The sequence below is a fragment of the Prenolepis imparis genome, unplaced genomic scaffold, assembly GCF_030444845.1.
Source record: "Prenolepis imparis isolate NDT839.2.m4 unplaced genomic scaffold, iyPreImpa1.0 SCAF_11, whole genome shotgun sequence".
In the NCBI taxonomy this organism is placed as follows: domain Eukaryota; kingdom Metazoa; phylum Arthropoda; class Insecta; order Hymenoptera; family Formicidae; genus Prenolepis; species Prenolepis imparis.
The window spans coordinates 7704307-7730335 of NW_028141169.1; the positions used below are offsets into that span (position 1 = coordinate 7704307).

A 26029-nucleotide genomic window follows, 5' to 3' on the forward strand; every position below is an offset into this window, starting at 1 on the left:
TGTCCATTAAACATGCATAAGGATTCTGGCAAGAAATGGGTCATGTGCGCGTTGTGTTTAATGTTCTTTTCGGGTTTTGCAACGGGTCTCTTCGTATTTAAGGTACAGGTGAGAGACGATTCGCGTGAATTAAAGTAACTCGAAGTTTATTTACACATACAATTTCACTTGCGAAATTTAACTAAATATCTCAAAGTAAATGAAGTGACTGCTACTGAGCAATAGATACTTTTCATTGTCGGTGTTCATGTACATATGCAGATTTGCTTATGCTCTTGTAGTCTTTAATTGTAGATTTTTATAAAGAAAAAGTTAAATAATCCGAAATACGGAAAATCTTTGGGAATTGAGAAATTTGGAAATGTAGATCATTGGAAAAAAATGCCGTTATAAAGTGAATAAAAACACAAGTATATTTTCATATTTGTTATCCTTAATTAGTTTTACGGTAATTTCTCTACTTTGCTCTCTACATTGTATTGCGTGTACTACACACATATATATACAAGAGTTAAACATTATACCCAAGCAAGATGAGTTTTATATCCATAAAAAACTTTCAAAAGTACGGTGAATGGGACGCGTACGCGTGATGTAATCCTCTTTTGCGTACTTTTCTCGGATGAATATACTAGCTGCTTGTATAAGTTACTTTTTTAACGTCTCTAAAGAACGAGCGAAGCAAACGAGATTTATTAAAATCTCAGAGGGAGGGGGGGAGGTATAAGATACTTAAAGTATCAGATTCTTTATTCTGCGAATTTATTTCTTTTCTAGTCACACAAAGTAACCTAAAATAATAAAAGGTGCGAAAAAGAAAGAATTCACAAAGCAGCAATTTACGTATAATATCTCTCCTCTCTTCCGCTATTTGCGGGATAAATATGATAAATATCTTATTACATTGAAAACTAATTAATACAATGTATACTTTATATTGTGTTACATATATGCACGATATAAACTATCAACAATCATTTATTTTGCTTTGTTACGAATTCTTTAATGATTTTAAAGTATCCGTGACGAAAACACTGATAGTATATCATTATTTTCTTGCTTAACGAGAGTGATATATGTATACATGCCGAGTTTTCCTCGATGTATGAAAAAGTCATGCGCTATTTAAAGCTTCACCGAATCTCGCGAGTTGTGCATAAAACACTTGTAAGATATCGCGCGTGCAAAACACAAACAAGGACCGGCATTAATTGCGACATATCAGCCATTGAACGGCTGGACGAGGACAAGTCTGACTAATACTGCTATTCAGATTTTCCGCATTATACGATGCGCCGCCAGTTGTGTTTTCTATTGATATACCGCTCTCTCCCGTTTCCCGTGCAACAACGTTCATTCCCCGTTTTAACCAAGGGACGAACCGCCGGCCCTGTCGCGCGTTATTGATTAATGTATTCGATATTCCCTCGATCGACGCCGTCGCTGACTTCCTTCTCTCTCTTCGTTCTCCCCTCTCCTTCTCTCGGTGCTTCATGCCTCTCGTTTCCCAATCTTATCGATTATCTATATTCGATTTTAATTGTCCGCTATCTCTCCTCCGTTACGTCACCTTGCGTTAATTTCTGCACAGCTTTCCACTGCATGCATGATCACTAGTCATGATTTTTTAATATTGTATAAATTGTTAGCGAGTGATGCGTGAATTAATATTCGAATTTTCTGTCAGCTAACGCTCACGTTCAAATTATTTATAAAATGTAGGTTTTATAGATATATTTTTGAATTTAAAGATAGTTTTTTTTTTTTTATTGCGTGTGTCTATAAGAAGAATCATAAATAATTATTTTCTACATAACGTTCTTTATAAGATAAACGAATGAACAATTTTACTGTATGCAATTTCTATACAGAAATTATTTAAAATGAATACAATTTTGTCTCTTATATTATCTTTGGGCGGAAAATTATTAATTGTAGAAAATTTGCTACGAACTTATTCTCGGATTCTAATAAAACAATTCTCTCAACCTAAATCACATCTCGTACGTAATCTGCTACGCATGTTTCGACGTCTTTGCTTCGGATTCGATAGTGTAATACCAATCTACCAAGATAATCTGGACAGTGAAACCGCATAGAGAAGCGTTTAATCGTCGCTCTCCCTTAACCGATTTCGACGGATGTTCCTATATGTGGTTCCTCAATTTGCATTCCTGTCGACCAACCCTCTGTCGGAAGACGTTGTTCCCCTCCTCCTCTCTCTCTCTCGTGAATGTGAAGTTAGCCCCCCATTTTCTAAATTTTGAAAAAATTATTAGAGTTCTGGCTGCCCCCTCAAGAGTTCTAGAGTTCTCTATCGATTTTAGAAATAGTTCCGTCGTTTAAAGCATCGAAAATATCACTTGAAGTTATGGGGGGCTAACTTCACATTTTTTCGCAACTTTAAAGCCGTATAACTTTTTTATTATTAACTTTAGCACTATGGTTGATTAAGGATAATTGATAGAACTCTTTGGGGGGCTATCAGAACTCTCAATTAAATTGCCGACAAAAATTTTCTAAGTTCGATAGGGGTGAATTTTTTTTTCGGAAATCGGCAGTTCTGTTGACAGTTCTGGCAGCCCCCCGAATAGTTCTGAACAAAACTATTATTCGAAGCTCTACGATGCGAAATAGAAAAGTTCTCGTCGATCAAAGTCGCGGATTCAAAAATTTTCAAAGTCCCATATGGGTAAACATTTTTTTCGTAAATCGGCAGTTCTGTTCGGAGTTCAAGTGATATTTTCGATGCTTTAAACGACGGAACTATTTCTAAAATCGATAGAGAACTCTAGAACTCTTGAGGGGGCAGCCAGAACTCTAATAATTTTTTCAAAATTTAGAAAATGGGGGCTAACTTCACATACTTCTCTCTCTCTCATTCGCTATCTATTCTTCTCTCTGTCGGCTCTTCTCCTCGCGAAGACGTTTCTTGACGTCGCTAAACCTAAACCGCTCATTTAAATCGAATATCCTGGGATTTGCATGTGCGAAGCCCAAAAGGGGCCAACTTAGCAAAAACGCCGATATTTCGCTCGACTTCTCCGTTCGTGTAAGAACACCTGAGAAAGCGCCGGATGGAAAATAGTTGTAAAAGAGATCTTGTATCTCGACTCACAACGCGGAAACGATGACGATGACGACGACGTTGATGATGACGCGTAAATCCCCCACGATATCTCTGTTTTTCTCTCGCTCCCTTCGCGCGCATTATCTCTCTCACTTTTCGGGCTCTTTGCTCGTTCCGTAATCTGTACGGCATGGCGGGCCGCGATTGGACCGCGGAAGGGTCGCCGAGAAGGAACGTCGCGGGAGCGAGGGAGACAACGAACGAGCTCGGAAGGGACGAAAGGGTCGAAAGGGAGGGAAAGGAGGGGTGTTACCGTCGCATTTCAGAGAGAACTTTAGCGCGCTACGAACGGAGATAGGCGGAGGGAGAGCGTAGCGGGCGGTTGTGTGTCGAGACTCGAGACTGAGAGAGGTAGAGGACAAAACGTGGGACGTGGAAAGAGAAGGAGAGAGCGTGATAGAGTGAGAGAAAAAGGGAAGAGGAGGACGGGATCCACAGAGCCGACACGTCTCTCTGGCTACGCTGTATGCCGCCAGGCTACCCTGCTTCGCATGGGCTTCATCCTTCTCTCTCGCGCTCTCTTTCTCTCATCGGCGCGACCCAGCTCGTTTCTCCGCGTTTCTGTCTTCCATCTCTCTTCTTCTCTCGCTCGCCACGCGGCACTCGTTTCGTTCTCGCTCTCGGTCGCTGCTGCGCTGCCTCTGGTCTTCTGGTTCCTCTCTGCTCGCGCTCGTTCGTTCAATACTCCGTGAGAGAGAGACGTAGGGGAGGGTGGCTGAAAGCGGGAGATGCGGGCGGCAAAGGCCAGGGGAAGAGAAGCAGCGGCGGCGGTTCTCTCTCGCGCGCGCAAACGGACTCACGGAACACGATTCCATCGTTGGTTGGTTGAGCTACAGATGGTTCGTTCGCACGATCGAAACCAGTCCGGCCGAAGGAGAACCGAGGGAGAGCAGCGGCAAAGATCCTCTCTCTCTCTCCTCGCGCTATAATGCGGAATGAAACCTGTGCCCGCGAGAGACGAATCGGACGTATCGTTTCTGAATAGTTAACGAGCTCTCGGTTTACGGCTAGCTAATAATATGGTTTCTCTGGATGATCTCGTTTACCTGCCGAACCGGCGAAGCGCGACGTTTCGACCCGCGTTGCACCGCGGTATCTATTAAATAATTCAGAGCGAACGCGGACAGAGAGAGAGAGAGAGAGAGAGAGAGAGAGAGAGAGAGAGAACTCTCGAGAAATGCGCGATCATCTAGTAGACTCCATATACGAGATTCGAGTAGGTATCAGCGGTGAGTTTGGGGACAGAGATGAGGAATGATAACGAATATTCTGTCGAGAATTGTCGGAGTCGTGGCAAGCGCTCGGTATGTAATAGACAGTGTGTTAATCTTGAAATATTGTATTTATTTTTCTTATACGAATATACATTATGAGAATATTATAAATCTCATGTTATGTTTCAACTTTTTAATTTATCTAAGTAATAAATATATTTGAATCGATCATCAGAAAGCTATTAAATAATATATTGACATATATGATCAGGTGAAAACTTGTCTCTTACCAACGGCGTTTAGAAACCCCTCTTTACTTCATATGTATAAACCCGTGTGAGAAACGCGCAGTGTAATAAATCCTATGACATCCTATCTCGATTAATATATGAGCAAATAGCATTCTCTCTAAAGCCGCGTCTCTATTCATGCTGATCGACGAAGCCGATTGGCATATGTGTTGTACGTAGAGATGTGTCAGACGGTTTCTGTCGAAATCAGCGTGCCAATTAGCGAGGTCTGACACGTATGTACATACAATACATGCCAACCAGCTTCGCCAATCGACGTGATGCAGATATGGCTCAACATTTATCGTCAATGTATACGCATTTAATTTAGAATGTATATGTTTATCCAATCTTAATATCCCGTGTTAAGATTTATTTTAATTAATTTTTACTTCCTCAAGCTATATATAAAACATAGCGAATCGAATAAATATTTTCGTTCTGTCCCTAATCACATTTATAGCAAAAATTACAGGATGATACGCCTGATTTGATATTGCAGTTCGATATCGCATCGGTTTGAAATAAATCTCGATAGTTGCGTGTCGCGAGGCATTCTGAACGATGCTGGCGGCGAACGAGGAGCACTCGTTCGTGTTTATACGCGGAAGTGGCCACTCTGCCGTGCGAGCTCAAGTCTCCGCTCCGCTCCGTTCCGCGCCGCGTCGTAAGGTCTCCGGATTCGTCGCAACATCCTCCTCGCTCTCGCCTCTCTCGCGATTTTCCCTCTCTATCTTCTCTCGTCTTTCCTATCTCTCTCATCGTTCCCTCTTTGGCCGCATTGCTGGTACGCGGTCGCCCGCAATCGTTGTAAGCCGCGTATACACCTACGTAATATTGATACGTGTGCGTGAGTTTACACTCCTATATAGATATATATGAGATATATCACGTATATTCACATTTACCTACTCACCGGTGTCGTGACCTCTGGTGATCGATACAGAGTGCCGCTCATTTGCTACGAGGTGGAACGACTATTTCCTCTTGCATCCACCCACCGAACCCCCTCGGAGTTCCTCTCTACACTGTGCCCTCCGTCTTCTCCTTACATCCTTTTTGCTCCCACGAGGTGGTAGTCTCTTTCTCGCTATGGCAACGCTGATGATCTTCCTATCGACACTCGACGAATAATTAGGACGGCTTCATCGTTAGCATGGAGATTTGCCGATTCTCTTCTCCCTTTTCTCGTGGCATCATCTCCCTTTCCCTCTCTGTTTCGCTTTCTTTGACGACTGCTTCTTTCTATATCTGGCAGTAGCGGTGAATTACGACGTAGCGGGAAAGGGAGATGGAAAACAGGAAGATGGAAGGACGCGAAAGGAGAGAGAGATATATATATATAATGAAAGGTTGAGAATGAAAAGAAGAGGAAGGATGAGGGAGAGGAGGAGGCGGTCGTACCGAGTTTCGGATAAAATTCAGCGAGCTCGATCGGACTCCTCTTCTCTTCTGTTTCTTTTTCTTTTCTTTTTTTTTTTTTATATATCTCTTTCTTACTCTTGCACTGTCACTTCTCTCGATCGCGCGCGTCTCTCTCCTCTCACTTCTCTGGCGGCGTCCGCACTCGTTCCTTCACCTCGCCCGGTGCACGTTTTTTTCCGACCCGTTCCTCAGGTATTCCGCCGCTCTTAACAGCCCGCTTGCCTCTCTCGCCCGCGGACAGACGCGGATCCGATCCCAGGAGACGCGTTCTTCTTCGGTCTTCTCTCGATTCCACCATAAACCTTTCAAAAGAGGGAATACCAAGTGTTCGTGTTATTAGAATTGCTGCTCAAGTTACGTATCTTTAGAATGAGATTAGCAGCGCTATTCTTGTAATATCTAGCGAATCTAATATCTTTTTTTTTGTTTTTGAGAAATAGAAATCGAGTTATCTTTCCCGGAAAATTAATGAGATAATTATGATAGATAGATTATTGATTAATTTTTATCTAAAACAACTTTGTCAGAAACTTTTCGTCACTATTTTTTTCATCTTTATTTAAAAAATTAATATATTATTATAAATGCAAGTATTTGACTTCTTCAATATATTCGTATTATATATAGCTTCTCTAATATTCGAATTTTGGTGAATAAAACTTCTCTCTTCATTTATAACGCAATGGCTGCTAACTATCTCTTTTTCTTTGCGTGGTAAAAGTATGCTTAATAGGCGTACGAAGGTTGTTTGAATTACGTTTACGTTTGAGGTTGCTTCGAAAGATATATCACCGCAGCACGTAACGCTTCCGGCTAATTTCTACCTGTTCCTCTTACGGTATCGCGACCGCGGTCGCTACTTTATTACTACTCGCTCGCGGGTGCGGCTGAAGATTTTACGAGCTAAACGAACAAGTTGTCGTCTTTTTCTTGTGGCATCTTTTGCTTTCGCATGAAGAAAAAGTAGCAACAAAAGTAGTAACAAGATTGTCTTTACTATATCAACGCAAACTGTCGTAAAATATATCGAATACTTAAAAAGCAAGGTAAGAGAATTAAGTAGAATTAAAGAGAAAATCTTTTTTTACATTAATGCATTTTTTACATAAAACCAGAAAAAACGTAGGACAAGAAATGATTTTGTTATAAACAATTATATCATTACGAAACGGCTATAATCGTGCAAATTACACAAGTAATATTACATAATAATTATCGTTCATTGACATCGTTCTTCACTCACATTCACATATAGTGTCACGGGTTTCACCGATATTCTTATACTTCATACACATACCCCATTGATAATTAATTCACGCTCGAATGCGCGTACACCTTGTCCGGATTTATGGTCGACGCACCGTACCGATCAGCGAGATCGGTCGCGACAGCGACAATAGTGACCTTGCAACGGCGCATAAACTATTCACACATTTATATGGCGCTAACTCGGATACTCCGAAAGCCGAGAAAATTCGCATCTCCGTTCTACTCGAATGCATCTTTCGATTCCGACCTTCGGCCGGGATATCGCCGGAATTCACACATATGTTTATTATTTTTATGTGCCGGCTCTCTTTCTTTCTCGTCTGAAGAACGTTTTTGTATGCGCTGATCGAATAGATCTGCGCAAAAATTTAATTAAAAAAGCAAGTGACTTTTTTATTTAATTATCTAAAGTCGATGAAAATTTAGTCTTTGTTAAAACCGGTTAAAACAAAGTTATTTAGATAAGCTCTTTCAGTTCTATGGTAATTACTTATAACGGTATCGAATTAGTGCAAGTTAAAAATTCTCATAGTTCTATGCAATGTTGCACTTGAAATTGTGTAACTGTTTTAATTTACACATATCTTTTGTTTATTTTATATTAAACTTTTTTTTTTGAATATTATTCTTTTGAAAAGAATTGCAACTATTACGCGGACATTTATATTTAGAATACTTTTTTTAAAATTAACTTTTAAACCAGTTTTCAAAAGTATTATTATCTTGATGTGGAAATTTTGAAATGCCAGAATTGATAATTTAGTTCGATAATTCACTTTTAACGCTTTTAAAATATTTATCTGAAACATTTAAACATAAAATATTATAAACATAAATTTGACAAATTTGAGATATTTACTTAACTAATTAATCTTGAATATGATTTATATAATTTGTTGAAAAGAGCATATGGTATTAAAACTTTATATTTAACATATAGCGTTTTTCCCTCGACTTATCCGAACGTCGTTTTGCAAAGGTCTTAACATACTGATACCAGTATTTATCTCCGTAGCCATTGAATAACATCGACACGCGCATATTTGTTACGAATGTAAACGGTTATTAGCTGCAATATATCACGTTTCGTTGCGCGAATAAATTGGTCTGCAACATAACGCAATGTTATCTGGCAATGCTTCCAAATGTGCAACGTTATCATTGCGTATCGTTCATTCTTGATTTCCTGTCACTCTCGCGTTTACATCAGTCGTTATATTTATTACATCAACATAGCATACTAATTCGTGTTATAATGATACTAATGTATTCCATTAGACCTGAAATATGATAAAACATCATTCGTGCCGCCAATATCTGATGCTTTTCATTAATGTTTGCCAATCAACGCATTTGTAAATATAAAAATTATATTGGGATAATCGGATCATCAGTCCAATAGAATTCTTTATTATTCTCAGACAAGATAAAATTCTTTATTTTTTATAAAGTATTTGCAAGATTTATAATGCAGAATATTTGAAAATATTTATTTATATATATAATCTTATTTACTGAAATTTATTATTTCTAAATACGTATTTTTTAAATTAGTAACATAAATGAAATCATATACAAAAAAGGAAATAATTTTAGAAATACATTCTCTGCAAAAATTTTTTTTTACAGATTGTTTCGTAAATTCAAGAAATTTTTCATAACTGTTCAAGTATAAATATGATTTCTATTTAATTAATTTGGGATCCGTTTTTATTATTTTTTATAAAAATTATAATAATACATGAAAATTACATAGTTGTAACATGTGGTTATCTGAAAAATTTAGACAACAGGAAACATATTAACAATTTAATGCTCGAGGAAAGGGGAATTAAATCAAACAGAACAGAGAGAGAGAGAAAGAGAGCAAACTCTCTGTCAATCTTTAGTATTGGTTTTTAAATAAGAAATTAGCCTACTACGGTAATAGTTACTTCCACAGTTGACAGAGCATTGCCGTTTGACGTTGAGATACCTATAAAAAGTACACTATGGTCAAAACGCGACGTCCAAGCGAAGTTCAGATAAATCGCCAGGATTGTCGATTTACGGTGCGATATCGCGAATTTATTACGGACATCGTCGATTATGCAGTTACGCGTAAAATAGGAACGATGAAGAATCGGGTCAGCCGATATTGCGCCGAGAACAGCAAGTTATACACGATTTGTTTCACGTATATGCTAGTACCAATTTTTCATACTGTTCCTGCCAATCAACATTATTGGAATTATTACATTCTTTTCTAAATCAATTTTTCAATTAGTTTTTTAAATATTGAGAAAAAATGCTTAAAGCTTTAAGTGATATACGTTTTTATTAATTTTGAATTTTAATCTAACAATAAGCTTTTTTAATTATAAACTTTACTCTTACTCAGTTTTTTAATGCGGAACTTGATAAAGAGAATCCTATCCTGTATCTCTCTCTTATAAATTAAGAAAGATACATTTAATTGAAATTTTTCTATTGAAAAGATTGACGCAACATTGGTGAAAGAATCTAATGTAGGATATTGCGGTGGATATCTTGTAGAGACAATCACGTACGTTCCCAGTATCGAAGGAAAGACGTTGCGGCGAGGCGCGAGATGCTGCGAGAAAGTCTAGAACGGGGCGAGGGAGAGGAAAAGAGACGAGTCATCCGGAAGCGAGCGGTGCTCGTAAGAGCATGGCACGTACGCTCCATTCCGCGCTCCGAACCGCGCGTTTATCGCGATATGGAAGATGAAACAAAACGATAAGACGACGTCGGATTCGCTCGTGTCGCGTGTGAAATTGGAATGTATCGTCGCAACGGCATCCGTGTCTCGCATTAGGATTAATCCGAGCGGTCAAAGTTGTATCAAAGATTGATCATATATATATTTATCGTATACGACTTTTATTAATTTCCATTGTAGTTAAGTTTTTTTAACTTGTCGATAAATCTAGATTGTCTAAAGTCTAAAGCACAGAAAAAATGCAATAATACTTGACTGACACACATTTGTGTTTTACAAAATTATTTATAATTATTTACGATTATCTAAAATTACGTTTAGCCATTTTATTAAATATTATAAGTACTCTCTCTACGCATATATTACGGTATCGTGACGAACGGTCGAATGTGCGCGCAGGTGCGTCGTGCGAATGGAGCGTAATAAGATTCGCACCGTTGCATCGTCGTGCGATATACCGTTCCCTCACTGAATTTTCGATAGAGATACGAATTTCTCCACCGGCTTCCGACCACATGTCCGAGACAATTTCGTCACGCGAGGGTGAAAAAATAATTATTCGATTGTTCGAACGTTATATCACTGAAAAGAGATTCAATCGCATAATGTGACAAGAGACACGTGTAATTATAGTGACGGATAAATATGACGTAAAAAATTAAAACAGAATTCTTGAATATCTTTAACAAATATTAACGCTTAACTATGTACATATAAATTTCCTTCTGCTAAACTAAATTTACTGTATTAATATTTATACCTTCAACTTCAATTTAAACTTCATTTCAATACATATTAAATACTTCTGAATGTATACCAGGTTTTCCATTAAAAAGATATTACAAAAAGTATTCGACATTGAAACAAATAATTTTTTATCTTGCTTTTATAGTATTTTTCTTGTATCATGGTACTTTTAGAAGGAGAATTAATTTTAATATTGCGAGAAAAGATATCTAGTTTTGTGGGTGTGTAATAATTTTAAAAAATTAGGTTTTTCAAGAATCTATATTCTAATTTAATATTTTAATTATCCGTATAATTGAATAGGTTTTCTCTTATTATTATCTACTTGGATTACGATCGAGAAGACACATTCATTCGCAGCCTTTGTACATAGATTGCGCGTAGGCGGCCAGCACCGTTACGTTCCCAGTGTTTCTCGTGGTTGCGCGATCGTGTCGGAGTCGGAGCGAGCGTTGAATCGTGATTTCCACGGCGAAACGCACCGACGAAGGAAAAAAAGTGATCGCTGGTTATGTGTGCGCGCGTTTTATCCCTCTCTCTCTCTTTCTTTCTCTCTGGCAAAGGAGACACAAAGTTACGTTCTTTCCATAACTTCGTAAAGGTGCGTCGTAAATCGGTTCGGGAAATGGCGGTCGATTATAAAAGTAGCGCCGTAAATCATCATCGTGCACAGCAGCCGCAATCGTCGATTTCTAAATAACCGTTAAATTGCAATCGGCCGGCCGGGCGTTGGTTGCTTCGTTGAACAGCCGCAAAAATTTATGTAAACACTTCGCGACTCTTGTAGCTGTAACCAACCGTGAGATGGCTATTTTGCCATCGAAGTACTTTTAAAGTGACTCAAGCTTTTTATTGTACACTCGCGATCGGGTTGCGGCCATTTGCGGACATTCGTCACCGTTCGCGTCATCGCGTCATGTACCTACGTCGTTACGAGAAGAGCCGGTTACATCTTTGTTATTCATTGCTCCGGATGCACTTGGCCGATGAAGAGACGAGTACTTCATTTACTTTATATTCGACTATTATATCTTCTTTTAAAGTCCAAAATTTATAAATTCTTGACCTAGCACGGTTTTTTTTTTTAATTGAATGCAATTTGGGACAATAATTACTTATCTTTTGTGCCTACGAAAGTACAAATTAATTTTCATTCAGTAAAGAGCTTGAGGTCCTTTTCTCTATAATTGAATATAAATTTACTATTTAACATTAAAGAGGGTCGGAAGAATCATCTGTTTTAATATTAATCTAATTTTTAACATCTATTGATAGTTTTCGCATTAATAGAATCATTCATCACCTGCATAATATTCGCGCATAATTTATGTGAAATGTGTGTGTGTGTGTGTGTGTGTGTGTGTGTGTGTGTGTGTGTGTGTGTGTGTGTGTGTATCCATACAATCATCACTTCATATAAAATTTATACAGACGAATGGCGAAGGATGGCAATTTTTCATCGTTTGTCTGTTCGGATACTCATAAGAATTAGTAGAGCGTCATTTTATTGCATATAGATATTTAATATTAATATATTAACATACGTTAAGGACAATCTATGAGATCGAATCTTCGCGCATCTAATTTCTCTCCCTTTTTCTCTTGCCAAAAATTGTGCCTGTCCGGGAATCTGCGGGCGCGACGTCGCCGCGATGAATAAAGGGCTCCTATCCCTTCGTGGATTTATTGCGGCGCAGATGATTGGTCGTTTTCGCTTTGCGGGAGGCGCGGGTCCGCGAAATTTGATCCCTCGGCGATATCGCGCCGAAACGGCGGGCGCGCGGCGATAACGGCACGGAAAGTCCGCGATGACGCCGCCGCGGCCGCGGCTGCACGCTGTACAATATCGCGCGTTGTAAATCAGTCCGCCACACAACGAACGCGCCGTCAGTAAACGTCGAGAATCGTCCGATGTAATTTATCTCCGTATACGAAAACGATAATTAGTCCCATCGCGCGCGCGCGCGCGCGACACGGCCGCGTTCGCGCCTATCTTTTTGTGTGTTGCACTTTTGTATTGGCCGCGGGACTCGTTTATTTCCTCCGGATCGATATATCGCATCCCGCGCACGCCTTTCGGGATGACTGTCCGTCCGGGTGATTTGTGTGCAGCGATTTATAAGGAGAAGGTCTATGGCGCGAGATTTTCGATAGCGATCGCGTTAACAAGCAGAGCGATAAATCGGTGGCGTCAACGTACGATTTTAGGGACGTTTAAACAGGATAAGACGGTCCATCATTATCTCGCTGTTATAAAATATTTCAAGCGCACAACGTATCATAATTCATAATATTGATTTGTTCATAAATCGTAATAAAAAAGTATTGTATAAGATGCGCAAGTCATATGTTAATAATATCGAAGCATTTTCGAAAATCGATAATTTTATTAGGATCCCGTCTTTAGGTATCAATAAATAATTTACGAGAGAATAGAAAAGTCTCTAAGAAATGTTCAATATAGAAAAGAAAGTGTTGAAATTTTATCGAGTTATCACGAATATTAGCCAAATGATAAATAGATGAGAGATTTGAATGTGTAACGATAAATAGTCGGGTTAAACGAGAAAATGCGATAAATAGTCGCGTACGCGTTTAATTTAATCTCGTGCGACGAACGCAGATGGACGGCCTTTCGTTCTGATAAAATTGCGCGTTCGTTTCTGCGGTCCGGCTGTGAAAATGTCGCAAACGGCGATGCACAGCTGCGCCTTCATACGAGATCGATATTACGGCCAGCTTCTAATTTTTGATCGTCGCGATCATACAAAATGATATAATTTATATTGCACTTTTAATATCGCTTGTTTCGATATTAAAAACGGACGCTATTAGAGCGAAATAAAGAAATGAATAGTACGCGCGATATTATAAAAGTCACCGTCCTGCTTTCTTTACATCAACTAAAAATTAAAAGAAAAAAAAGAAATAAGACTTAAAATTTTCTTTTTTTTAAAGATCTTGTTAAAAAGACTTTGTGGTTTTAAATATTTTTAAATAGTTCGGACGTTATTTATGTGAATATAACAATGTTTATGTACTAACATATTGATAATATACACGATGTTTTTATAGTATATAGTTAAATATTTTAAAGTGTTAAACAGGAGAGAATGATACAGAAAAAAATAAAAGAAAAAGAGACTTTACTTTAAAGAATATTGTATAATATAAAAATGACTTATTTATTTTCAAATTATATGATTATAGAACTTGGATTATACGTCATTCTTTCATAGTTATTTTTAATATCTATTTATTTTATGTAACTTTATATAAGAGGATTTTCAATTTTATTTAAATAATCAATTAGTGCATATAAGTTATGATATTTTTATAATATCAGATATATTAGTTCCTTGTACATGATTTATTTTATATACTATTAATTATATTTTGTAACATTTAGGCAGACAAACTATTTCAAACGTAATTATTTGTTAAATCGTAATCGCGTATAATTTATTTAAATAAAAATTAAAACCAACATTTTTCGGTTAATTCATTAACCGTTCGTTTATTTTCGTCGAAAAAATTGCACAAAAATATATCGCGATGCGGCGTACGCGTAATTACACGGGCAGAACAAAATCCGGCGTAATTACGCGCTTGAATTCGGTGGACAATCTTCACACTCGCAGCTTCTCGTCGCAACCCGCAGATTCGTAACTTTTGGACCACCCTGGCACGAATTCCGCGACTCGTTTTCTCCCCCTTTCCACCTCTGGCTCTCTCTTTCTCTCTGTCTCTCTCTCTCCCCCCGACAGGGACACTTATCGCGTTCGTGTTGGTATGACCTAAGTTAGGTATGCGTAGCGTGCTGGCAAGAGAGAAAAAACTGCATCGTTGTCTCTCTCTCCTTTTCCTTTTCCTTCTCCTTTGCCCTCATCCCTTCTCTCTCGCTCTCTCCCCTCTGCTCTACGACTCTTCTCTACGACTCTTCTCTCTACATCGCGTGCTCGTCGTTGTCGCCGCTTCTGCTCCCGCTGTGTGACTTTATACTTCGCCGCATACACATATATGTATACACAGGGCCATATAGACACGTGCGAATATACCGTGCCCGACCGCATTCGAAGTCATACACTCACATATACATATATGCACACGAGTACGTGTATGCGAGCGCGCGTTACTAATGGACGCGCACGGATGCGCGATAGTAAACGCACACGCTTCGCGAGAGATAATCGTCAAATAAACGCGCGCGTACGTGAGTGTGTGTGTTGAATGTAACCCGAGAATACGGTTACGTACGCATCAAACGACCGCGGAGACGTGATTTCAGTCAGTCTGTGTTGATTCTGTGTGAGTTATTCTTTTTTTAGATTTTTTATTTTTTTTCTATACTCATGCGTGATTTTATGCAAGCACCGACGATAATGGGCGAAGGTGCAATTATGTCACATTGAAACACGAAGCATGCTGATGATGGGCCGATGATGGGAATTAACTTTGCACTCTGCATAAGATATTAGATCTGACAGATATTTTCTTAATATAGCGAAAGCGTATAATATTGATGCGTTTTTCATTATAATGTATGCTTTCTATCTTTCTCGTTGGACAAAATGGTATTTAACTATTCTGTTTGAACATTTTTTGAACAACTATTGTATAACGAAATCTGTAACGAAATGACTTTCTTTCGCAAAATAACATACACGATTCTTTTGATATGCATATTACGAGGAATGGTTTTATCCGACAAGTCAGTGTTTATGTTGAAAATATTTATTCATTATACACATTGCTCTCACATAGTCGTATATATTTCGGGAGCATTGACAGAATCTTGATATACCGCGGTGTAGAAATTTGGAATTATTAAGAAATATGAGTAATATAAAAGCGTTTTTTAAATATATTTTAGCTTCTGTCATTTCAGGATGAGTTTGTTCTTCATAGATAAAGAAAGATTCATATACAGTACTAAATCATAATATTTATCGATATTACTTTAAAATCGTTCAAGCAAGTCTGCACAATATATAACATTTATCACATATTATTATCCGCGATTTATAAATCCCTATGTTGACACATATATATTATATATTTATTGTATTATACATGATAAAGTTACGCACATTTATATTTTAACTTATTTTCTGTTATATCATTCTCTCTTGTCTTAATTAAATGATTAAGTGCTACAGGTGGTTAACCCACAATTTTTAATATTTAATTCAAACGAAAGCATTTCGTTTGTTGAACGAGAAAAAATGTTTAGCCAAGTTTGAATAATTCATATCTTAGAAAATGTGAATTAGACATTATATACGTACTCATTGTCACGGATATTTACGAGTCAATTAACGCGGTTGTAAAACTAATGTTCTCACATTCCCCGAGGAACATTTATATGTTGGCTCGCTCTCATCATACTTTTCTAGATTATTCTAGAAAATTATCTCCCATCTCTTCGCGCATCATTGCGTGCGTGTCGATCGACTTCCCCGTCTAGATCGTTGATCGCGAGGTTTCGATTTTCGAGAGGCATATCGAGAAAGGCGAGGGGAATCCGAGGAAGCTCCTGAGAGAGAAAAATAACTATTATAGCGCGGGAGATGAGATCCGACCTTGGTCAAAGTGATCGGAGATCGATGGAATCCTCGATGATAGCTCTCGTGTGGGACAGAGATTAATGGAAATTCGTGAGCCGCCTCGTATCTTCCTCGCCGAATAGATATCATAAATGTTGTTCGTTGAATTATTGGGAATGATTTTCGAGCGATATGCAGGACAGTAATGGAATATTAAGGACAGACACCACACGATCTTTTAATAAATATAGGTTTAATATCTTAAAATTTTTTTATCTAGTAACACTAACTTTTATTTCACACACTCGTAATATTTATTTACCAAATTTTATTTTGAACGTAGCTAATAAAATATAAGAATGTAATGACATTCAGGGACAAAAAATGTATAACTAAATATCTTTTATTTCTACAAAAACATTGGAATATTACGTAACATTGTTAAAGAGCCACTGTATTGACGCACTCGATTCTTGAGGGAGGGGAGACTATAATGTATCTCGAGCCCCTAACGACATTACGAGGATCATGCATTGTCATCGCCACGTACCTACCGGCGTATGCATTCGACCGTGTCTCGTTTCTTGCAGCATCGCTCGTAACGCGCGGCTAGCAACACGCCTACCGCGAGCGAGCGTAGTTCTTGTCCACAAAGTCTGGGAATGTATCGTCGCGACTTCGTCGTTCACTTATCGCGCGCCGGTTTACAATTCGCATCATCGCGAGAAATACGTTCGCCGGAGATATCGCGCGTTAAATCCCGAATGCGTAGATGCGCATTCATCATCAAACAACCAGCGGCGGGGGACTAGCTGTTCTGACGCCTAACTGGAGGTGCGATTACGATGGATGCGCATTTAAAGATATTTAGAAATCGTGGAGAAATATAAAAAAAAAATACAAATATATATCAGACTTTAGGCACAGTTATGTTTCTTTGAAATATTCTGTAAAAGAATATTTCTTTTTTTTTATTATATATGTATTTAGGACTCTGAAATCATTATTTCTGCACGATTAAAATGGATTATTATTGTCTTTTGAATTGGTTTCACACACACACACACACATTCATATAAAATAGAATTCTAGAAACTTCCTTATAAACACGATTCTATTAACATGCGCGACAAATACAGAAAATCACGCGAAGCTTTTAAAAGTGAACCTTTACTGAAAGATCCCAGATCTGTTAACTAAGTTCCACGTGAGACTAGCATGAAATTAGGGTCGACAAAAAGAGTTGGATAAAAATTAATCATCGCGCTATCACGATAAATTCTATAAAACATTTCGTTGCAAAAATAGCGTCGTTAACGAACGAATTGTAAGACGGAGAATCGTAAGTGAGTGACGGCGAGCATTTTCTGATGTATCTGGAGCTACTACGTTTCGCATTATACGAGGCAGCGAAAATGTATGGAAATATTTCGGTGCGCGCGAGGGGTTAAAGAGTTCAGGACGTGAACGACCGCTCTCGTACCCGCGAGCAGGCGCGATTATCGAAGAATTTCCACGCGCAACACGTGTACGCGTGTGTGCGTTCCGAACCACATCGACGATAAATCCTTTCTCTCTTTCTCGGTCGATGTTCCTCGGGAAAAGGGTTGGCATCGGACGGTCCCTCTCCGGCTTCCTGGTGCTAATTTAATACTTTGTTGCCGAGCGGCACGAAATACGAGGTATTCCCTCCAATTTTACCACGTATCTGTTCTTACCTGCGCGGGTTAACCCGCGAACGTCCAGGGTTAATTATACCGCCGCCGGAGCGAGGAAGGGAGCGAAAGAAGAGAACGAGGGGAAGGGTAGATATTTCATCTCGCGCCCATGGGAGCGTACGGTTCACGGATCGTGCGTGTTCGATTAGTTGTGAATGTTGCTTTAAACTCTTCGCTTTGGCGAAGGGCAACGTGATTCACGATCGCCAGCGATGATTCACGGCCTCGCGACGCTGTGACGTTTCCTCGTTCGACGCGCAGAGACGCGACGCAGGAGAAAATGTCGTCGCGCTCGTATCGATTTCCCCCAAAATCTCGCTGAGTAATAACGCTCCTTAATGCGGTATTCTTCACCCAGTATATTTTTTGCCGTATAATCTTCGATTGATGTGTTTAGCGAATACTTTTTATACATTTTTAAAAATTTTCTTCTTTCTTCCACTCTGTCACAAGCTATTTTTTTCTATTTCAATGAAAGTAGAATTTTATTATACCTATACATATAATGAATAATATATATAATTAATTTAATAATAATTATATATGTAATTATTATTAAATTAGATATAAAATAATTATATATAATAATTATTAAATTAAGTATATATATCCTAATAGTTATATATGTATAAATTAATTGATAATATTAATAATATTTATATCTTTTATATGAACTTTTATTTACAATAAGTTCAAGTATTACTTATAATTATGTTTTTACGTGAGAAAAGGTTTGAAAAGCAACACTTTAACGGCTTGAAATTATTTTCGCCTCGAAAGTGCGGCGAGATCGTTTAAGGACTTTAAGGCTTAGCGGTGACAAGAGCCAAAGTGGTTCGCTTGAGTTTCAAATGAGTACTCTCAGTTCATTATTCGATATAGTTTGTCTTTTTTTGCTTTTTATTTTTCGCGATTTTTTACTTTAAATTTTTTTAACGACACGAAAAGTTCTTTGTGAAATATCACATATGAAAAGCTTACTGCAATATATTATACATATATATATGCTCTATATTATAGTTGTATGATCTTTTTAACATTGGATATATCTCTTTAGTTTGACATGCTTAACGATGACAGTGGATATTATTGGAATTTTTGTCATAACTGATAAATGTCCTAATTTTGTGCAAGCATTACTATTTTTTCTTTTTTTCGAAAGATTGATTTGATTATGCAACTGTCGCGCCCGCATTCTTTTTTAAGCGTGATCAATACTCGCTCAATGTAAACGTTTCTACGCGTGAAATCTCGCTATTTCTCTCTCGCACTGCTGTGTAGCTATCACTTGCATTTTCCTCGAGCGAGCGTTTCCTATTTTTATCGCGGTAGAGACACGCTGTATATCGAGGACGAGAGACACGCGCTTCGCGAAGCGACTTTGTTTTATCGATACTTCGAGGAAGGCGCGAGCTACTTAGTTCGCAGTAAGTTCACGCGCGATTTTATATGGAGGCGACGATAAAATCGTCGGCGCAAACTCCAGATATATAATTCATTTCCATGACCGCGCGGAAAGTTTGCGGGGAAACCATTCGCGGAGCCTTGGCGGCGAGCTTGTTTTTTTCACGTCTCTGTGCCGTCAAAAATGAGAATTTCACTGGCTAATTTCACTATAATAAATTTATTATTACTGCATTACTGCAAATTATAATTTAATTTGTAATATGTAGAAACATTTATATAATGATAATTAGCATTAATGTCATTGACTCTATTAAAGAGTATACTGTCACACATACATTATAATTTTAATTAATTTTATATACAGCAGATAAGATAGTAAAAATATAATTTTCGGAGGGGAGCAGCATATAACTATAATTTGGAAGAATTTTTAAAAATATATTTCATAATTTTTTTATCATAGCCTACAAAAGAATTTATTTTTTAAATCTTGCGAAAAATAATAAGAAATGAATAAGGAATTAGTCTGGACATATTATCGGTTAATAATACACATTGTTTTTAACTCCCTACATATATATAAATTATTATTGCAAGTGTAGAATAGAGAGAAAGGTGCGGTGATTCAATGAATCGCGATTTGATATTAATATCTATCTATTTTAATTGTAAATTTTAACTTCCGCGGACATATCATTGGGCGACCGATTCCGCCCGAGGAATTTATATTAATCAATAGCTACCGGCAGACGATTAATCGCTGATTATTTCATTAAGTGAAATCCGATAGCGACTAAAATGGACACCGTCCATTGAACGTTCACTTTGCGTCGTTACATGTGTGTGGAATAAAGATAGACACGCGTGAGACCGAATAATCGATATGGGTATAACATTTTTTAATTTCGTGCTTATAGATATCTCAGCCGGAAACCGCTCTTGTAGGAAATATTGATAGGAAAAGAGTCATCTTCAATTGCGACGCGTCGTTTTTCATAAGATTTTAATGAATTCTTTTGGAGACGCAGTTTCCTATTTTGCATCTAGCTGTCAAAATGTTGTTCCCACGTGGAAAACGACTGAAAGACAACATGTCTCTGTGCAATTGCATACATATTACGTAGACACAATGCGTATTTATATGCTTGTATATCAAGTTATATGCTCGCGCGTGTATGCGTGTATATAATATGAGTCTTCTTAATTTCATCTTCTCGTCTCTATCGCTTTAATTCCGACTCGAGATACATTACGCTACAACGTAACTCGGGGTAATAACGCGTAATTCGATATTAAGATATAATTTCTCGCCGTAATAATTGGCGCATATAAATATTAATGAGGTTAGGAGCCGCGATTCAGCGATAATGCCGGAGGTAAAGGTACACGCGGAAAGAAAAGAAGCGAGATGAGGGAGAAAGCTGGTATATATCCGTTGTATAGACTCGACATTGTCGATTTAACAGAGGGATCCCGTGCACCTGCGCAAAGTCTGTCCGTTGCTCGAGAGCGCCTGATTGGCATGCAAGCAGGTCCGATTACACGCAAGGAAAAATCTTCCCGGTAAATTTATGTGAGTTACGGTGTTTTCGCACTGACTCTCACGATTGCCCCATCGTAGAGAGCTGTTATATTTAGCATAATTACAGTACATTGCGTTAATTCGCTAAACGCTACATTGCGAACGAGCGTATTTATTATCTTAAAGATTAGGCGAGTATACCTTAAAAATGTTGATTATAGCTTGTTAAGTAAATTTCTTGGAGACTCGACGTTTTCTCCTCTTGCTGGCACAGATATACTTCGATATAACAAAAGTATTGATTGATGATGAGATTAAAGTAACAAAAGAGATACACATGTGGAATCATTAAGATATAACATTGCTCCAAAGGATATACTATAATGATATAATAATATTTATATAAAATGCACATACATACAGCCCCATATATGTCAATTCTCTTTTCGTTAGAAAAAAAAAATCTGCATTGAATCTACATAAAATTTTCTTTCAAAACGAGCCAAACGATCAACTTGATCCGCTGGAAAATTTGTATCTGCACACTCGCGTGTTGTGTCCAGCGCTCGTTACAATTTAATGATAATTTTTCGGGACGATCTAATTGTCGAAACAAAGGTTAATGGAATCTTGATGCAAAGTCCGGGGTTATATACGACATCTCGCGCGAGGCCGGTGTGGAAGCCGTGGCAGCGGCAACGAAATTACATTAAATAAGCGGGGCGGAGCGGCAGGACGCTAACGTGCGCGCGCGGCCGGCTCCCAGTAATTTCGCTCGAAACTGGCGAGAGTTCCTGGCTGCCGTATCTCGTTCGGGAGCCATTTTCGCGTTGCTTCGTTTCGTCATCTCTTTGGCATCGCCTTTGGCGTCTCTCGTTTCTCCTCCCTCGGCCCGTTTCCCTCTTCGTCGGCCGCGCGAGCGAACTCGTCCTTTGTCCGTCTTTCTCGCCGGCGAAACTGCAGGTGTCTGCGGATCTCGTTCTGTCTTTCTTTCTGCCATCTCTTTCCCCCTCGTATACCCGCGGTCCCGCTTTTGCGCGCGCTCCCGCTGAGAGCGGCAGGACGAGAATGACGCCCGGTGGGCGGCGGGAGGCTGGGGGAGGAAGGGGCGGAAGCTGCTCCGGGCAAAAACGTAAGCGCGCGCGGAGCGGTGACAACGACGATGACGACGATGGTGTCGTTGCTCGTCGACCCAAGAACGCTGATACGAGTCGACTTATTCGCTCTCGCGTTGCTTCTTCTTCTTCTCTCCGCTCGTCATTCTCCGGTCGGAATCGCTTGTGCAAGGCGACGCGATGAAACGCGTCGAGAGCGTTTATTCGTGCTCGCGAACGTGTCGCGAAAAATCGCACCGCTGGTCTCACCCCGAACGCTGAATCGTAAGAAAACTTAATGCGAGAGGAAGAAAAATATATCGTCACATCCGTTACATTAAGTTAAGATAGCACACGAGAAATATTTATACTTTGGAATATACGGCAGTGATACATTTACTTAGGAAGAAATGTCTATTTTAAAAACAAAAGTGTTCAATTTTTGTTGTATTTCATTATAAATTGCAAAATTTATATTTATACTCTTGTATTTTTTAAAATAATAACATTAATATTAAAGAATAATATTCTCTCATCAGATAGTTTAGAAAAATGTAATAAATACAGAGATACAAGTATTTATTTAATGTAATAAATACAGATACAAGTTTGTTACAAATCACGAAATATTATATTTGTTAAGTAAAGAAAGGAGGACTTTAGATTCGAATGATTGTTTCGTAGAAATGTGTGTGGACAATGAGCATTCGTCACGATATTATCGAATCACCTATTTGATAACGCTCTTTCATGCTTATAAAAGTACAGTGACAGTAGCCGAGAGATGATAACACGTGGGTACAAGGTTTATTATTTATCGTGATCATCATTAGCACGAAGCACGACGTTACTGCATAAAGATTAAACTCTACGCGCTGACCTCTCGCGTGCTATAATAGTGCATGTGCATCTGCCAACCATGTGCGTATATGTATATACGACGACCATCTTTTTTGCTTCTCGATTTGGTTGGCGCGATTTGACAAAAGCGCAGATATTTAATATAATAATTCAATGATTAATTGATTGTTCTTTTTCAAGCGCGATTAAATTGAAACGATTAATTGAAATCGAAATGTGATAATTTATAAAACATTATTTTGACTTTTATTTATACAATTTATTGTTTTTTAAGAGAACAACTTCGACATTGTATTATTGTTGCTATATTTTGAACATTGGGGTTGCATAGCATATTGCATGAATATTTTACAATCGTTGAAAGTTTAACTAAAACACGTTCGGTTTAATTCGTAATACATTTGTTGTATAAGTTAGTATTAACACGAGCGCCGTCGTGACAATTCATATTTTAGGAGCGATAATGCGTTTCGAAGCGAGCGCAAAGTATACGCATTTTCGATTGCGGCATGAAAAACATAAATCCACATAATCGATAAATAAGTGAAACATGTCGACTGCACATGTTAACGCGCTGAATAAATAATAGGATAATTCAGTCCGGCGTATATATGTGTAGAGAGTCATGAAATACCGAAGCTATCGCAATTGTCAGGACACCACCGTAGAATGAAAATATATAAGCGAGTATAGGCCGTAAAATGCAGCGAATTTTGTAAAAAGAATTATATGCGATACGCATGGCGGAGCTATTTTTCGAAATGTGCGACAGAACTGACACACCATAAGTTTCCCTCTCCTGCATAAAACTTCATTTACAGATATATTAAATAATTTATAGTCGAATCGATTTTTTTTAAATTATGATATTACATATAGATTTTTTTTTTATATATATATTACACAGAAATTCTTTTGCAATGTTAATTGGGATAAGAAAATCTTGTCCAAATTTTTTTTCTTGTTTGCAATTTAAAAATTATAGTTAACTCGAGGAAGAGAGAAGGAGAGACAAAACATTGAAAAAAATGGATTGTCCTTTTAAATTGGTTTTCCATGCTTGGTAGAATTTTTGCGTATATATACAGTTCTTCTGGGATGCGTTATATAGGCAGCGATCGCTAAGTGGGCTTACATCGTGAATCGAATTATGGTCCCTGGATAATCAGGTCGGTAATTGTATCGTAACGGCAACGCGTATGTCTCGTCGTCTCCCGCGATTATTTTAAAACACGGGTAATAACTCGGGATCTCTTTAATAATCTGCGCAATCTCTTTCCTCCGGTACATCTAATTGCCTCGTCGTGTCCCGTAACAGATCGAGTTTTACGCCCGATGGAGTTCCGTTTCCCCTTCCTCGCGTAAGACGTGATTAATAGCGCATTGTGATAGCGCGCGATATTCTTTCGATTCTCCATCGAAATCGCGGCGGCGGTATTTTGTCCGACACGATATACACGATAAACGATACGCCTGGAGCTGTTTCCGGTGGATTTATTTACACGCGAGATTGCAAATATACATACATGGATGAAACTAAGCCGAAAATAAATTTATTTTTGCGTAAAAGAATAATAATAATAATTTACATTTCTCTTTATATTTTACAATACGGGCTGTATATTTTACAAGCGAGACGCGAGTTACGAAATATATACATATAACGTTGCATACATTTTATAAAACGCCAAGAACGATATAATTTTTTTTTTTTTTTTTAATTTTTGTATAGTATCTTTTACTTGATATGTAATTAACATATTTATACTACTCATATTATCCGACATATCAGTATCTATTAAAATGATAATACGTTAAACAAACAATCCAACGGATCAGAATACGTCGAGCGCGGAATGCAATTTTGTTGAGTGTCAAAGCCAGTTTTTCACGTATTCTATCTCCAACTGCTTGTGCACAAAGCCGAGTTTATTTCCCAGGTTTTGTCTTTGTAACACGTGATCGATATCCTGACACATTCCGCCATTATGCAGCCGCCGAGCGTCGATTGGATGCGCCGTACATAATTTGCGACCTGAAATTCCATCCGCGCAATTCAGTTACGCGTTGCGTTTACGCATGTAACGGGTGTCCCAATAACAATTCGTCATCGTTACGTATTCGCGAAGTGTCATTCGGTTATTTACAACGCTTGCGCGTCGTTCAGACGACGGAAACCGGAGAGGTTGACCGTAAAGAAGGAGAACGGTATTTACGAGAAAATCTTTATCCGTAACGGCAGGCTGCTACAACGTTAAAGATAATGCACCGTAAGGAATTCAGACGAATTTAATAAAAACGTGCATGTATATATAATGATCACGCGAGAGAATAATTATGATAATAATATATATCATTAGAAAATATCTCGAGACGTTGATGAAAAAAAAATGTTTTCATAGAAATATTAAATCTGATTCTGCTAATGATGTTTTTATATATGACATTTGATTTTTTAATCTGCACATTAATATTTATAATGTTATAAGTTATATAACATTCATCAAATGATTATTAAGTATTTTATTATACTTGATTTTTTTCTAATCGCGTATTTTCACGTCGGAGATATTGAAATTGTAACTGTACTTGGAATGATTAATGACACGCTAAGAGATATTTCGTGAATTAACGACAGCTGTTTTTAACCGACGAATCATTTCTCGACGATATTTACCACCTGCAACACAAGCCTCGTTCACCATGTCGCTGAACTCGTATGCACGTAACGGTTTTACATTCGAACTAAGTTTACTTTTGCATTTATCATCTGACTCAGCGATTGTCAGTACTTTGTTGCTGAGAACAAGGTTACTGATACAAAGAAACTTTATCGCACTAGGAGTTGGATTATCTCTATTAACCACAAGCCGCTAATCAAAGACGAAATACGCGATTTAAAGGTGCATTTCGACAGACAAATGATTTAGTTTAGAGATATATAGGATATATATATAGGGAATATTTTTATAGGATGTAAATTTTAGTCCTTTTATATTCCTTTCAACTTTAAAATTTATCTTTAATAATTGATATTAATTATTAAATATATTAATTCACGAATAATTAATATTAATAATTAAT

General features: G+C 37.9%; 1 protein-coding gene and 1 long non-coding RNA gene across 16 annotated transcripts in view; one reads left to right on the top strand and one right to left on the bottom strand.

Moving 5' to 3' along the window:
- The window catches only part of LOC145943054 (bromodomain adjacent to zinc finger domain protein 2B), a 154983-nt gene that overhangs the window by 18444 nt on the left and 110510 nt on the right, over positions 1 to 26029 (top strand). The window lies entirely within an intron of this gene.
- Positions 23947 to 25843, bottom strand: LOC145942955 (uncharacterized). 2 transcript variants are annotated; one of them, XR_014426446.1, is made up of 2 exons: positions 25626 to 25843; positions 23947 to 24980 (listed from the first exon to the last, which is right to left on the bottom strand). It is a non-coding gene; the product is annotated as an uncharacterized LOC145942955 (long non-coding RNA). The 2 variants fall into 2 exon arrangements; XR_014426445.1 differs by having other exon boundaries at positions 25623 to 25843.